We start from the raw sequence: 13894 nt of genomic DNA, 5'->3' as shown, positions 1-13894 counted from the left end.
TTATTTCGAGATATTACAGTTTTTCTCGATTGCTTAAACACTATAATCAGGCTTTTGAACTAAAATTTCAAAACCATAATGCCATTTATCAAGAAGCACACCCATTTCACTAAACTATAAACACTATTCCCTGTTTTGACACATGAGTCAGATTTGTTGAACTGTCACTGCAAAACACACACAAATCCCTTCATTTCTCATTGCTTAGACCATGTTGTCATTTAGAAAGCACTAGCACTCAATATTGTTCACTCAAGTCAGCACAGCTTCAGCTCAGTTAGCACACAATTACCCAGGTGGAAACACTAAGAGTCAAAATATAACACACATCAATCAGAACCTTCAATAGATACATAAAAGGGCCCAAATCAGTTTATTGAGTTTTGGAACAATGGATCCAGAAAGACATGAAGGAAGAGATGGAGGAGGGATAAGGAGGAGGAGGAGGACGAAGGGCAAGGACAAGAAGCAGTCTCAGATGAAATTCAAGCCACTCTAGTTGCCCATGTCTTTATCAATGGTATGACTATGAGGGAGGCTGGGCTACGAGTAAGGTCAAATTTGAGTCGCTTTACTGTCGTCTCGAGAACCTTCAGGGAGGTGTGGTGGCAAACAGAATTCTATCACTGAATAAGAGACAAACATTTCCAATAGTCTTTGGTGAGGTGTATTTTCTTGCAAGAAAAGGCCAGCAGTCATACAGTCACACAGAGTGGCTGCAGAGTGTGACAGTGAAGGGAGGGCATCCTTTCTCCTTTATAGTCTCGACTCCCAGAATGTTATCTTTCTTTACGATGGTATTTCAACCATATGTGGAACATTCTTAGACGTGTTCATCATATTGTATCCTTGAGTGGAGGCCCTCCTGTCACGACCAACACTCTTTACCCATTCCAATACAATTCCATATTAGAATAAGGTTTGTGTGCGCTCTTTTACTGTCATATGATGGTCACACACATCTTACTGTAAGTAAATATAAAAGATTTTTTTAGAGGAGAGAATATACAGTTTTTCTGAATTGCTAAAACACATTTCTTGAAACTATCACTCACTTTCTCAAAACCTTAAACACAAAACCACAATTTTCACACCACATTCAGAGAACCTCTGGCTCTTCTGGCAAAATCAAACAATTGCCTCAAAACCACTTTATCTGTGCTCAAAATCAAACAATGCTTTCAGATCATACACACAACGAGTCAATATTATAAACACTACAGATCATTCATTAGACACTACATCAAAAAATGGAGAACACAGAATCCAAAGCATGCAGTTAAAGAAAAAAAAGTATATTGTAACAAAGTAAACAAAATTTGCAATTACGTAAAAAAGTATAGTAATGACTACTAACATTAGTAAGGTGAATAAATTACTGTATGCACTGCAAGTATAGTAATGTACTGAATATTGTATAGTATTGAATGTCTGGATATTCAGCACTTGCATACTGTAAAAATACAGTGACCCAACTGCAAAAGCCATAAAGGTTACAGTAAAAAACTCTAAATGAAAATGTAAATGTTACAGTCACTCAAAAGAGTTGTGCAACTGCAAAATCAAGGTCAGTGAGAGAGATTTTACATGTATTCTGCTTCAGCATCGCGTCTTCATGTTCTGGTGGAGGAGTTTGTCCACAGCACAGACACACTGTCATCTCTGGAGGCAAAGAGAAAAACCCTAAAGCCAGATCCAGCCTTGACAGTGTTCTCCACACATGCTCTTCATCATCCTCATCCTCATCCTCTTCCTCCTTGTTCACCACCTCTTACACGCACTCTTCCTCCTCTCTCTCTTATATCTTTTCAATCCATATCGGTATCAACATTCAGTGCAACATTTTGAGTCAATTTTGGCACTCTAAACGGACTTGTATTATGTACAGTTGGTTTGGTCACATCATTAGAAATAAGTGTGAACAATTTTGAGTCGTTGTGTGTAAATGATGACAGGAGTGTTGTAGTTGTGTTTAACTTTTGCCTGTCTGTGTTTAGAGTTTTGAAACACACGTGCATCACAGTGTGAAATGTGTTTTAGTGAGCGAGAATGTGTTTAGAGTTTTGCAAAAAGGGTGCATGAGATTTGCAAACAGTGTTTTAACTGCCTGAACTTGTTTAATGTTTTACAGAAAGAGTGATTTAATTGACAACTTGGTTTAGGCTATTGAGAATTTGGTTCAGAGAATGGGATTTAGTGTTTTAGCAATTCAGAAAAACTGTAAAAAAAAAAAAAAAAAAAAGTAAAACAGGGAAAAAATGTTTGTTTTGTTGTGTGTGTGTTGTACTGTGTAGTACACGAATGAATAAAAATGTGCCAATGTGTCCACTGGTTGTGTATTTTGTGTACATCATGTGAAAAGGTTTGTGAGGGGGGGAACCACAAGCAACATTACTTACCAGTTTTGGAAATGTTGTCTTGAATTTATTGCACCAGTGTGTTAGACTATGTTGCAGTGTGTGTGATTTTGAGGGCTTGTGTGTCCTGTTTGAGGGCAAAGTTTGGTTTTTCAGCAAGAGTGAATGGTTTTGAGTGTAGAGTTTCATTTTGACCTGAAAATAGGATGTTTGGGGAAGTGGCTGAGACGTTATGGATTTGTGTTTACAGTTTTGAGAATACGAAGCAGAGTTTCAAGAAATGTGTTTAAGCAATCGAGAAAAACTGTAAGTTGTTATATCAACATAATTTCTTGTTATTTCGACATAAGTCTTTATTTCGAGATATTAAGTCGTTATATTGACATAATATCGTTATTTTGAAATAAGTCGTTATTTCGACATAATATCTCGTTATTTCGACATAAGTCGTTATTTCGACATAAGTCGTTATTTCGAGATATTAAGTCGTTATATCGACATAATATCTCGTTATTTCGACATAAGAAGTCGTTATTTCGACATAATAAGTAGTTATTTCGACATAAGTCGTTATTTCAACATAAATATCTCGTTATTTCGACATAAATATCTCGTTATTTCGACATAATAAGGGGACATTCCAATATGCATTAAGCGATTTTTCTAGACTAGTAGGCTAGTCATTCATTTAAGCAATTAGGACTTATCGCACGTTATATTCAATCCTGGGTGCATATAGGCTACAGCCTATTCCCCTGTTTGTTCCTGTTCCCCTGCGCGCCCTGTTTGTTTTCTTTTCTTTTACGAAAGCACTCCGTTTTCTGTTTTCACCGTTTCCTGAAAATGCGAGTGATGGCACCGGCGCCTCCATGTCATGCAGTAAGTGCGCTCCACACTCCGCACAAACACTTGGATATGCGCCTAATAATAGCAAACATGCATCTAGGTTAACGTTAGAGTGAGCGGTCATACCAGACCCTTCATGTTTAACAAATCAAATTCTGTTGCATTTTCTTACGGCAGTTTGCGGCTGGGCGGCTGAAACACAACACTTAACCTATACAGATAAACGCCCAACGCTGGTGATTTTCTTTAAATAAATTCGTTTAGACTTTAAAATAAATATTATTTGTGGGCTAATTAATTCCACAATAATTTGTTTATTGTATTAACTACTTATATTTTTTTATTTTTATATTTTTACATTTTTGTTTTGCATTGAATACCATTTAAAGGATTTGTTGTGCACTGCAATGCCATCTTCCCATAGAAAGCCACGTTAAGAGTTTTCTTTATAATAAAGGGTTTTTATGGGAGGAAAATGCGTAATGTGTAGTTAAATGCGTTGTGTTCATATTCTGGGCTCATCTGCTTTTCTGTAGGATTGTATGGTTTATTAATAAGGTGTGTACAGCATTTGATCTTTATCATTGTAGTAGCCTATTAAGCCACACTGAGCTTTTTCTTTATAATAAGGGTTTTCTATAACGCTTAGCCTAATGTGCAATTAAACGCAATGTTCGTATTCTGGGCTCATCTGCTAATCTATAGGCTACACATGCTTTATTAATAAGGTGTGTGAATTTGATCTTTTAACATGAATGTCCATTGGGGGCTGCTGCTTAAGCTTTTTGAACATATGATAAAGACATGATAGGCTATACATTTTATGTGGATAAACTAAAGGCATATTTTGTACATGACTACACATGTCCTTATAAGGCCTAGAACATTTGTCGTTTTAACGACATAACATCTTGTTATTACAAGAAAAAGATGTCTTTTTAACAACATTACATCTCATTATTCCGAGAAAAGATGTCGTTAAAACGACATAACATCTTGTTATTACGAGAAAAATATTTTGTTTTATCGACATAAGATCTTGTTATTACGAGAAAATATGTCGTTTATATTGAGTGGAAAAATAATATGCATGTGGCAGCAATGCGTCACAATGTTGTTACCTTGAGGAGCTGCTTAATTCAAATTCTTTGGAAACACTGTCGAACATTACATGATAAAAAAATGTTATGACACAAGGCACACCTAATTCCCAACAATGAGCAAACAATGTTATCAGAGGGTGTAATCAGAGCACTTGCCTGCACTTTGGTTATTGGCATGGTTCATTTGTTGGAACATGGAACAGGCTTGGCAAGTCTATGTTAGTCCATTATTTGTATTTTACAAATTTGACCTTAGCAGTACTTATTTGGTCAAGTGTGTGATGTTACAGTATGTCAGTTGTTGAGATGTAACATTAATAAAAAAACATGGATATTGATAAGTTACATTTTATATTATTTTTATACCGACCTCCATCAACCCTGTTAGATATTGTTAGAAATTAGATAAATGCCAGGCAGTCTACTTGAGGAACAACCACTCCCTGAGAGGACAAAGGACCTTTTTTGGAAATTAACACTTACATTTGGGAAATTAAATTTGAACTCTCTCTTGTGAAACTAGCACCATCATTCGAGACGCAGGTCTCACCTAAGCAATCCTAATCTACATTTCTTCCCCTCTTCCTCCATCCCTCATGCTGAGATCACCAAAATTCCTGAAAGAAGTTTCTGTCTATATAATGAAATGCAACTTCATTATATAGCGCAATTCTCTGCGCTATATCAGCGCAATTCTGTACCTCAGATTAGCCCATGAATGCTGAGTGCGGCCGAGACTCTCAGCGTCATGTATTGAATTGATTGAATTTATTTCAGGATAACCCCTTGAGATGTATCATCTCATTTTCAAGGGGGTCCTGCGCATATGTACAGACACAAAGGTTAATCACACAGTACATACAAAAATACAAACGTATATTAAAGATACAAACATATATACAAAACAATACCTCGCTCACCTGCCCTTGCACCCATAATTAATATAGCACACATATTAAAGTATATTCACAAATAATCAACCGAATAAAAAAAATAAAAATAATAATAATAATAATAATAATAAATCGATTATCAATGCACCTTATGACAAAATGTAACATACAGGATAACGTCACATCTCACATGGAAATGTAAAAGAAAATCAAGATAAAGAAAATAACAAAGAAAGTCATAATTGTACACATTACTAAATGTTTTTTTACATGAACCAATTATATGTAATACCATTGGTGTCCCTAATTACAAGAACATGTAGTTTTAAGAAAATAAAAAAGTGACGATTTGAATAACCCAAATGTAGAAATAGACCTTAAAAAAAGAGGAAGGTTATTCCAGTCATATTGGAATGCTCTCCTACCAGCTACAGAAAGTAGCCTTGGTACCAAAAAAAATGTTGGACATTGGAGGTGTCTAAGTGAGTATGTTGAGCAATAGGGTATTAAGTGCTGTTTAAGGTATGCAGGACAATTGGAATGAACACATTTAAAAATAAACAGAATCCAGTGGTAATCCCTACGTGGTTTCGGTTGCAACCAGTGTAGTGAATCATACATAAAACAATGATGAGTTTTAAATGGACAGTTCAATATAAATCTGCAAAGAGAATTGAATACAACATTAAGGGGTTTAAGATTGGACTCAAAGGTATTAGTGTAAACTATGTCTGCATAATCAATAATTGGTATTACCAGTTGAGAAATAATTTTTTTCCTGACTTGAGTCGAAAAACAATTAGTTGATCTGTACAGAGTGTTAAGACATCCATATATTTTCCTAATGATATTATCAATGTGTATCTTAAAGGTAAGGTTGGAATCGAGCCAGAGGCCCAAATATTTAAATTCCTCCACAATCTGCATAAGGGACCCATCTAAAAACTTTATTTCAAAACAGGAAGCACAACGGCGATTTTGTATCGTGGAAAACACCATGCAGCAGGACTTCTTCATGTTCAACAGAAGTTTATTAATGAACAGCCACTGTTGTACTTTATCAAAGTCAGATTGAAGAGTTCTTTGAACTTGCAGCAAATCCCGATCAGAGGTATAGATGACAGTGTCATCAGCATAAAGCTCTAATTCACAATGAGAACAAACATGTGCCAGGTCATTGATAAAAATTGAAAAAAGTAAGGGGCCTAAAGTAGAGCCTTGAGGAACACCTTTATCAACAATTAAATAATCTGACTGGAATCCTTGGTAAACAACACATTGACGTCTATTATGCAAATAAGAGTTGAACCAGAGCACAGCATGTTTATTCAAACCAATAGAGTAAAGCTTATCCAGTAGAAGGTAATGGTCAACCATATCAATGAAAGCAGCTCCAGTGGAATGACCATTATCAAAACCCGAGAAAACATCATTTGTCAATTTTAAGAGAGCAGTTGAAGTAGAAAAATTGGATCTAAAGCCAGATTGATGTGGAGATAAAATGTTATAATTATTAATGTACTCAGTTAGTTGATTAAAAAATAATTTTTCAAATATTTTAGCAACTACACAAATGATAGAAATCGGACGATAATTATTCACATCAGATTGGTCTCCACCTTTGAAAAGAGGTGTCACTCTTGCAGCTTTCCAAATGTGTGGCACAGTACAAGTAGTTAATGATAGATTAAAAAGATCTGCAAGAGGAAACTTTTGATAAACTTAGCTTCCAGATCGTCTGGTCCTGTACTACACTTTAATTTAAGGTCCTGTAATACATTAAAGACATCAGTAGGCATGATCTTTTTAAATGAAAAAGAACCAGCAGGCATAGAAGAATAAGAAGACCATGCCAAACCATCAGGGCAAACAGATTTTAAACTACATAAAGACGAAAAATGATGATTAAAGGCATGAGCTATATGCAAAGGATCAGATAAAATGTCATTATCCTTGCATATTTGTTTCACAGAAGTTTTTTTATTTTTGTTAAGAATGTTATTTAAGTGATTCCAGAATTGCCTAGGATTATTGAAATCACGAGAGAAGCAGTCTCTATAATAATTCGATTTGGCATTCCAAGTTTCAGTTTTACATTTATTCCTTAAGGGAAAATTACACTTAAGGTGCTTTATGCAACTGGGCACAGGCCCTTGTCTGGGTCTGCCCGCAATAACCCATAATTTGAAAGCTTTCCGGGCTTCAGCTTGGTACTCTGCTACATACTTGCTCCACCCCGGCTTGTTATTATTAACCTTATTCTTCTGTTTAAAATATGGCTTACTACAATCGTACAAAACATTTACTATATTATTATACATAGAGCAGATATCCCTCCCGTGGTTTACGTCTTTACAGTTAACATCGCTACACATTATTGCATCCTTAAGTAAATAAATATTATTCAAGGATCTATCTGCCAATATAAAAAGCTAAAAGATTCTCCTTAGTAAGTTCTGACCAATCCATTTTTACGGTATTGACATTCTTTTCATTGTCCGAAATTGCTATAAGATACTCCACATTTATCAACATAAAACAGGTGTATAATCAGTTGCTACTGTGTCATAAATACTCATACCCTTCAAAGAGGCATGTGCATCAACTGTACTGATACAATGATCTAACCAAGATGTAGTATTCCAAGCCTCGCTAACATAATTATAGCTATCTACAGGCAAGATCACTTCACTTGACAATATGAGATTAGTATCCTGACAGAATTGAACAATATGTTTAGAAAACAATGATTTTTTGTCTTGTCTGATATGTATGCATATCCCCAATAACATATACATTAGAAGTATAATTACTTTCAATAAAAGAATAAAGGCTAACCTATTTAAATACTCATCTTTGTAACAATATTAGCTCAAAGGGGAAATATTAATAATAACTCATAATTACCAATTATGATTAATTATTAATATTTGGGTCAGTTAATTAGATTAACTTTGAGGCAAGTTAAATTAATATTACAATAAATTAATCAGTTCCAACGAACTCTTTGATTATTCATTTATTCTAAGAAAAGTGTATCTTTCATGGTCACCGAAAAATAATTATTTCTTAGCATGTACAGCACTTAGAGCATGTAACAAGATCAAGATCGTAAAATGGACTTTGTTGCAAGCAAGCTCAGAAACCAAATACACAATTGTGCACAAGTTTTATTAACTAAATCACAAACATAACTAAACTAAACAAACATACATACATTCATACATACATACATACATGCATAGGTAAAATGCTGAGTGTTATGGAACCGGAAGCAGGAAATAGAACTATGGAAAAGATCTATTTAACTATGAAAAGAACCATCAGCGTATCATTTTCAGAGCACCTACTTAAATTGATACTTGCATGGATACAATTCTTGAAGTGGTTGAAAACTGAGTTCGTTGATGGGTCCGTGAGTGTCAAAAGTCACTGTACAAGTTGCAGTCGTTTTCTTCTCTGCTGGGTGGAGAAGATATGATGAACTTGCATGGTGGTTTCGAGCACATGGCTGTTGTGAGTCGAAGCATGCTGCCCTGGCCTGCTGAGGGCAGCCTGGACGGCAAGGCATCCTGAAGTGCCGAGAAGGCCAGGAGTTGATCGTTGCCCATTCCGCGGTGGTAAAGTAGCAGTTTTCTTGATTGAAGAAAAGTCTGACTAGTATGGAGTATGAAAGCATGGCAGACGGCATCAGGCCTGTTGGGCCCTGGGCCCCACTATCAACATGAGGAGTAACAGCCAGCAGCAAAGAAGCCAAGGAGCTAAAAAGTGGGAAGGGTCAGTGACAAGGCCTTTTAAAGTTTGACAAAGGTCACACCTTTCCGAGCTTGCTTGACCATTGAGAAGGGTGGAATTTCACAAGCGGGAGTTTCTTCTGTGGTTGATTTATGAGTTTTTGTTCTAAGCATGCTTATTTGCAATGGCACGCTGGATTGGATTCTGATGACGAAACTAAGAAAGATTCTTGTAATACTAATATGTTGCACAGCTATCGGCATATCATGTACACAATCATTTTGATGTACCAATTTATAGAGACCAAAAATGGTATAAGTGGGGTACATTGACCGTTGGTTCTATAATAAAATACATAGTATCAAAAGATCATAGTATCAACAGATAATAGTATTAAACGACACAACACACCACAGTAAATCATTCACAAAATGTTCTGGAATGCATGTTAATTTCATGTTAGTCAGTTCATCAATAATGCAGGAGAGTCTGTTCTAGTATTGCAGCAGACACTCTGTCCACATTGCTAAAAGTCATAAAACTCCTTATCTGATCGTTGCCGGGGTAACTGAGATCTTCTTGCCCTGTTTGGGGGATGGGGCCACAGATTCCCAGAGTGAGTTCTAAATATCAGTTGTTAAGCTATAACAAATACTTTTGTCTGACTTGTCTCAGTCGTTACATCTTCATTATGGTGACATTCATGAGGTGTATATACATTTAGGATAATGAATTCCTTTTCCTGATAGGAAGTTTGTACTGCTATACCCCAGCTGACACCAAGTCTAACCAGCCAAATTTTTATTCCACAATATAGCCACACCCCCGGGTATCCTACCTCTAATTATACCAGTACCACTATCTGTTGTGGATTCACCAACACCATGAAAATTGACATTAAAAGAGTTCAGTTTTTCCAACTCTTGCACAGCTAAAAATGTCTCTTGCAAACATAGAATATCAAAGTTCTCCAACAGCCTGTCAACAAAGTTACGGCGGGCTTTATCCCCATCACTCTGGCCCACACGCAAACCACGACAGTTGTATGACACGAGCCGAATGTCCATGGGGGCCACTAATGGATGATACATTAGTGATCCATTCACTAATGAATGATCATACAAGCCGAAGGCACACGCATATCCGCGGACCCCGGTACAGTGTGAGACCTGATAACTCCCACCCTGCACGGCTCACAATAGCATTTAACAAATGCCACTTCAGGCCAGAGCTCCGGGTCATACATTTCACTGACCTCATTACATTCAGCACAAACTGTAAATGAACTATATCTACTATATACAGAATCAATCCTCTGACAAGCAACTTTGCGCACAAGTTTTTCTTTCAGACACCCAGACAAAGTCAAAGCATATAAATCAGGTGTGAACTTGGAGGCAAAAACACTCACCAGTTTAGTCTTGATCATTTTGATGTTGCCCATAACTCCAGTGCCAACAACAGACATAGCATTACCAACCTTATTTTTCTGTCTGAAAATGACAGCAGGTGATCTTGATTTGGTAGTATCATTCTCAAAACCTTGACGGCGAGCCTTTTCCACCATGCGACTGCACTTTGGAGAGTTTGAGAACGTCTCAGGTTATGACTGTAACCCTAGTTCCCTGAGTAGGGAATGAGACGATGTGTCAATGATGCTTTGGGAATGCCCCTGCGTGATTGCATCTGAAGCACATGTGTCAACTAGTCCTATGGCGAGAATGAACGTCACGGGCGAGTGACGTCATGACCTGGAAAGGATAAAAGCACTACGCATTACGACCGCGCTAGCTTCGAAAAAGGCTGAAGCAAGTCGATCACAGGGATGTAGGAAGTATGGCAAAGTGACGCATCATCTTGTTCCCTACTCAGGGAACTAGGGTTACAGTCGTAACCTGAGACGTTCCCTTTCGAGGGAACTCGCGATGCGTCAATGACGCTTTGGGAACGAGAATGCCCGAACGCCATACAGCCAAGAACCTGTCATGTAAAACTGTCACGACATGAGAACTCTAGACCCCGGGGCATCCAAGTCTAAATCTAATCTGACAAACTCAAGACACGAAGGAGATACCGACAAGGCCTGGAGATCTCCTACTCTTTTAAGAGAAGAAATGGCTAGAAGGATAACAGTTTTGAGGGTCAAAAATTGATCTGAAACGGACTAAAGAGGCTCAAAGGGAGCGACAGATAGACCTTCTAGGACCAGGGCCAGATCCCAAGCTGGAATTCTGGTACGAACTGCAGGCCTCAGCCTCAAGGTGCCACGAAGGAAACGTATAAATAGAGGATCTCTTCCAATAGAACCCCAATAGAATTATTGAATTGCAATTAACTGGATCCCATTGTCGTAGGATACACCAAGAAAAAAAAAATTATCCATTTCAGGGTGTAAAGCTTCCTCGTGGACGGAGCTCTGGAGTTTAGTATAGTCTCTACAACCTCAGTTGAGAGACCAGAGACTATGAGTCGGACCCGCTCAGAGGCCAGACACACAGATTGACTGTTTCTGGGCGGGGATGGAGGATTGCTCCCCCCGCTTGAGATAGAAGGTCCCCCCTGACCAGTAGCTCCAGGGGAGAGCCGTCTAGAAGGGATATTTTGGAAGGGAGAACCAAACTCGGCTTGGCCAGTACGGAGCTACTAGCAGTACACTCGCTCTGTCCTGGCGAACCTTCTTCAGAACACCTGGGAGCAGAGCGATCGGGGGAAAAGCATACAGACGTTGCCTCGGTGAACGCAGACCCCCTTGATGATTTATGTAGGAGACCACCGACGTGTTGTCTGTGCGAACAAGCACGTGATGGCCCCTCAGGTCTGGATGAAAATGTCTCAACGCATTGAAGACCACCATCATCTCCTGGCAGTTTATGTGCCACGAAAGATGATTACTCCTCCACAGACCTTGAGCTGAGCGGCCTTTATTACCGCTCCCCAGCCCGTTAGACAAGCATCTGTCGAGAGTGAAACTTGATGGCAAAGAGCTCCTAACACTGGACCCTGGGATAGAAACCAAGGTTTCCTACATATAACCAAGGCACGGAGACACTGCCGTGTTATCTTGATCATACGAAGTGGGTTCCCCCTCGGGGAAAACCCCTTGGTCTTGAGCCACCACTGCAGGGGTCTCATGTACAGTAGGCTGAACGGAATACTGTTGGAGGCGGCTGCCATCAGACCCAACAGTCTTTGAAACTGCTTTACAGTGAGTGACTGGCCTAGCTTTATCTCTTTTACAAATGTGAGAATTGAAGCGACACGAGCAGGCGAGAGCACGGCCCTCATTGTCACTGAATCCCACACGACACCAAGAAGGGGGTCCTCTGTGCTGGAGAAAGTACACTTTTCTTGGTATTCAATCTTAACCCCAATTTCTTCATATGTGCGAGAACGACATCTTGATGCAGAACTGCCAGAAGTTCTGACTCTGCTAGGATAAGCCAGTTGTCTATGTATTTCAGAATACGTATGCCCTGCAGCCTGAGCAGGGCAAGAGCTGCATCTACGCATTTCATGAACGTGTGGGGTGATAGAGCTAGACCAAACGGAAGAACCCGATACTGGTAGGCTTTGCCCCCAAACGCAAACCTTAGGAACTTCCTGTGTTGTGGAAGGATGGAGACATGGAAGTATGCATCTTTCAGATTTATTGTGACAAACCAGTCCTCGGATCTGATTTGAGTCACAATCTGCTTCAATGTCAGCATCTTGAACTTCAATTTCTTGACTGAACGATTCAGAAGACGAAGATCTAAAATGGGACGCAACCCCCCATCCTTTTTTGGAACAATGAAATACCAGCTGTAGAACCCTGAATCTCTGTTGGCCGGCGGAACCGGCTCTATAGCTTCCTTTGCTAAGAGTGCTTCCACTTCTTGTTCCATCACCAGAGCCTGCTCTGGATGTACTACTGTGAGTAACAGCCCGTTGTAGCGTGGTGGATGAGAACCAAACTGGATTCTGTACCCCTTTTCTACTATGTGCAGGACCCATTGAGATATATTTGGTAGAGTCTTCCACTCTGACAGATAATCTACTAAGGGAACCAGCCTCTCGAGGCTGGCCTCTGGTATAATAGGAGCCATCACTTCGGTGACCTGGAACATACTGGCAGGAAATATCCGAACTGACTGACTTTCGACCCTCCTCAGAGGGCGCGAATCCAACGCAGGGTCGAGGGGGCGCTGAGTCGGAAATTCACTGGAAGCCGCTGCTCCCCGAGGCACCAAAGGTGTGGGGGTTGGCAGAACGGCCTCCTGAGGGCACCGGGATGGGGCAGGCACTGTATAATGAGGTGAACACTGCTCCAGCCCGGAGGGTGCTGCCCTCAGAAGTCTGACGCCATAGGCGTCAGGACCTCTTCTTTGCCGAAGCCTTCTTCGCCAACAGAACGGTCCTCAGATCGGTCTGCTGCTTAGAAGACTTTGGGTGAGAGTCTCGTCCCGCACCCCACGGCTTTTGCGGGGGGGGGGGGGGGGGCACGAGAAGCGACACTCTCCTTCTGCTGCGCTCTGTGTAAGGAGCATGACGGTTGGAGCTGCTCACGGCCTGTTGACAGCGAGTGAGGTACCGTTTGAATGCCTCCGCTTGCTTTTTCGCTTCTTGAAATCTGTCTACCACAGTTAACTGCTTCACCGAATTGACCACTAGGCGAAAACGGGACGTCCAACAGAAAATATTTATCTTTGTCTTTGATATCTGATAAACTCAACCAAAGATGTCTCTCTGCAGCCACATTAGCTGCCATCGACCGCCCAATAGCACAAGCAGTCTCTTTAGTGGCTCAAAGAGACAGATCAGTGGCCCGACACATTTCTTTAACTACGTCAGGCTCCGCCCTCTCGCCAGTCTCGAGGTCCCTCAGCAGGTCAGCCTGATACACTTGTAATATAGCCATGGTATAAAGACATGCACCGGCCTGACCTGCTGCCGTATATGCTTTACCCACTAACATAGAAGA

The sequence above is a fragment of the Squalius cephalus genome (genome assembly GCF_949319135.1).
Source record: "Squalius cephalus genome assembly, chromosome: 18".
NCBI lineage: Eukaryota > Metazoa > Chordata > Actinopteri > Cypriniformes > Leuciscidae > Squalius > Squalius cephalus.
This window is presented reverse-complemented; position numbering follows the sequence as displayed.